The sequence below is a fragment of the Myotis brandtii genome, unplaced genomic scaffold (genome assembly GCF_000412655.1).
Source record: "Myotis brandtii unplaced genomic scaffold, ASM41265v1 scaffold4, whole genome shotgun sequence".
NCBI classification, from domain to species: Eukaryota; Metazoa; Chordata; class Mammalia; order Chiroptera; family Vespertilionidae; genus Myotis; species Myotis brandtii.
Window position 1 is genome coordinate 5,636,760 of NW_005365371.1, and position 3,233 is coordinate 5,639,992.

At 42.6% G+C, this 3,233-nt stretch overlaps 1 pseudogene; it reads left to right on the forward strand.

Annotated features, from left to right (window-relative positions):
• The first annotated feature begins 1,257 nt into the window (after positions 1–1,257).
• Positions 1,258–2,145, forward strand: LOC102245240 (annotated as a pseudogene).
• The last annotated feature ends 1,088 nt before the right edge of the window (positions 2,146–3,233 follow it).

Genomic DNA, 3,233 nt, shown 5'->3' on the forward strand with positions numbered 1-3,233 from the left:
TCCAATGCTACACTTTACACTATGCTCCACCCCAAGTATGGAATAGCAGTGGGGGTGGAGAAGCTGTAAGCCTATAATAAGATGCCCTGTGAGAATCCTCATCAGAGAGATGTTATGGGGACATTGTTGATTTCTCCATGCAGTCCTCTCTTAAGACCCTCAAGAGAGATGCCTGAATCACTCCTGAGCAACTAGTTGGTTTTTATTTTATGAACGCCATGAACGGAGTCACTTACCATGTTTGCCCTTCCCATTAGCTGTTTAAAAGCTCACAGCCAAATTTGTGGTCCACAATGGCCTTTAGGTCACCCGTAGCATATCGTTCTCCTAGTTTAATCTCATTGCTGGCTCCATTTTATGCCCTTACTCTGTTTTGTTTCTTTCGTTCCTTCTTTAACTTATGTTCCTGGAGGTTGCCAGTATAATTAATCCAGTCTTATATTTGAGGGAATGAAGACACAGAGAGATTGAGTTCTTTTCTCAAGGCCATACAGCTACCATACAGCTTGTGTTCAAAACCAGGACTTTCTGGCTCCAAATTCCATGCTAGTGTGTATCTTAATCTGAACTATGTACAAAGTACTCATCATCACCATCATCGTCATCATCAATATCAGCATCATCTCCAGTGTCTATACCAGGGTGTCAGTGGATGCTAGAAGCCACAAAAATAAATATGGACCATCTTCTTGGGGTAAAATGTGTTTGGCGATTCATAACCATTCGTTTTATATTGATATCAACATTAACATGTTAGGGAAGAGAGGGCAAGATTAGCATAATTGTTTAAAGTGAAAAATCAGAATTCCCACAGGTCTCCAGGCTCTTTCAGGCTCTGCCCCAGGCTTGTGGGATTTAGGCATACCAGAATATCCACCTCAAAATATACCTTTTTGTATTAAAGAAAAAAACACCACAGGCCCAAAATGGTGTCACTTGTGCTAAAAGCTCATAATACCAACTTAGATTTAATAACTGATCTAATTCTAGTTTTAATCCCTTGGAAAAATAATCTTAACCAGTAGGGAATTGTCTGGTCAAGCACCAATAAGGTAATCTGTCACATGGGCCCTCTCCATCTCTCTTAGAAAGAACAGGCGATCTGAATGATAAAAAAAAAAACAAAAAAAACAAACTCTTCCCCTTCTCCTCCCTCAAAGAAAAGATGTCCCAGCCCCACAATAGTTCTTTCTTTTCTTTCATTAAGATCTCTCTGGCCCCTCCTTTCTTTCTATAAAAACCTTCCATTTGTCGGAGGCTGAGGCAACACGGAGGACAGGAGCGTTCTGAGAGCGCAACCACCGCCACCATGAGCCTTCTTAACAAGCCCAAGAGTGAGGTGACCCCGGAGGAGCTGCAGAAGCGGGAGGAGGAAGAGTTTAACACGGGCCCACTCTCCGTGCTCACACAGTCCGTCAAGAACAACACCCAGGTAGGTGCTCATCAACTGTCGCAACAACAAGAAGCTCCTGGGCCGTGTGAAGGCTTTTGACAGGCACTGCAACATGGTGCTGGAGAATGTGAAGGAGATGTGGACCGAGGTCCCCAAGAGTGGCAAGGGCAAGAAGTCCAAGCCAGTCAGCAAGGACTGCTACATCTCCAAGATGTTCCTGCGCGGGGATTCGGTCATTGTGGCCCGGCGAACCTACTCATCGCTGGCAAGTAGGGGCTTGCTCCCCGCTGTCCAAACTCACTCCCGCGTCCTGCAAAACCCGCCCTTTGACGTGAGAACAATAAAAGCCTGGTGTGTGTTTTTGTTGTTGTTTAAAAAAAAAAACCTCCATTTTGTAGAACCCCTCAGAGCACCCGTCTAGTTGCTAGATGGGATGCTGCCTGCTTTGGGAATCGCTTAATAAAGCCAATTAGATCTTCAAATTTACTCAGTAAAACTTTGTTTTTTAACATTAGTATATGAATTATTTTGAAAGCCATTGAGAACCAGCAGATGCATAAAAATCTCTAAAAACAGTGTACAAGTTTCCCTTTTGTATTGATAAAGGAAATTTCCATCTGTAAAGATTGCTCCCTCTCCATCTGCAGGAAGAGGAGGACTCTTACAATTCTCATCAGTGGAGAAAACACCAGCTGAAATCTGCATATCAGACCTTTCTGAACAACCCGTGTTTGCCATACTTTTCCTGGTGACCTTCCCAAAACTTGCCTCTCTCACCCAGAAGACCCAGATCCCTTTTCCTTTGTTGAACTTAAACCCAAATTCTAAACTCCCCTTTGGGTTACTCATTGCTGAGTGTTCCCATGTGTACATATATAATGTTAATAAACTTCTGTTTGTTTTTCACACTAGTCTGTCTTATTCACAGGGCCCCAGTTGAAGAACCTAAGATGTGTATGAAGGGTAGCAGAATATGTCACCCCAATATATGCCTCTTTGACATAAGAATTATTTTGAGGAGATTATTTTGAAAAAAGAGCAGACATAGGAGAAGTTCTGAAGACAGAAATGCAAAAAGGTAAACTTTACTCTTTTGTCAGAGACATTTATATTTATAAAGGAAATCTCCATCTGAAGCCTCCGTGCTCTGTACCTGGAGGAGAAGGAACTATATCACAAGGAACCAATCAATGGAGAAAGCACTGACTTAAATCGGCAAATTACACCTTACCTTTGTTTCCTCTGCTTTTCCTGGTAACCCCTCATAACTGGCCTCCTCCCCATCAACTTCTTTTTGTTTTGTTTTATTCTTTAATTGATGGTATTTAAGCCTGTGGCTGTGGAGGAGGAACAAACTTTCCTGTGCCCTCAAGGTTCTTCTGGCTGGTCTAATAATGAAATAGACACGAAACAGATTAGCGAGAGAACATAACCAAATTTAATACATACATTAGTATGGAAGCCCACATGCACGAGAGAGTCAGAGACCCCAATGCAGGAGAGATTCAGAGATAGAAAGGAAACATGGGTATAAGACATCCAGAGCTAGGGATGAGTTAAGGTGCATTGGGGGTTTCAAAAGGTTATTGCAGATATGAGGAACAGACATTTAGTAAATAGAAGTTTTCCCAGCCCAATAGATAGGTCAGAAGAAGTTATCTCTGATACTCTCTTATGGGCAAGGCCTCAAACTCAAATTCTTCCAGGTAATTAAGGTCGAGGGCGGAAGTTTCTCTTGAGCCTGAAGCTAAACTTGCCTTTAGCTCAAAACAATCTGCATACCATGGAGGCACATCTTGGGTTGACTCACTCTGGCTCAGGCCAGCTCTGTGAGTTATTC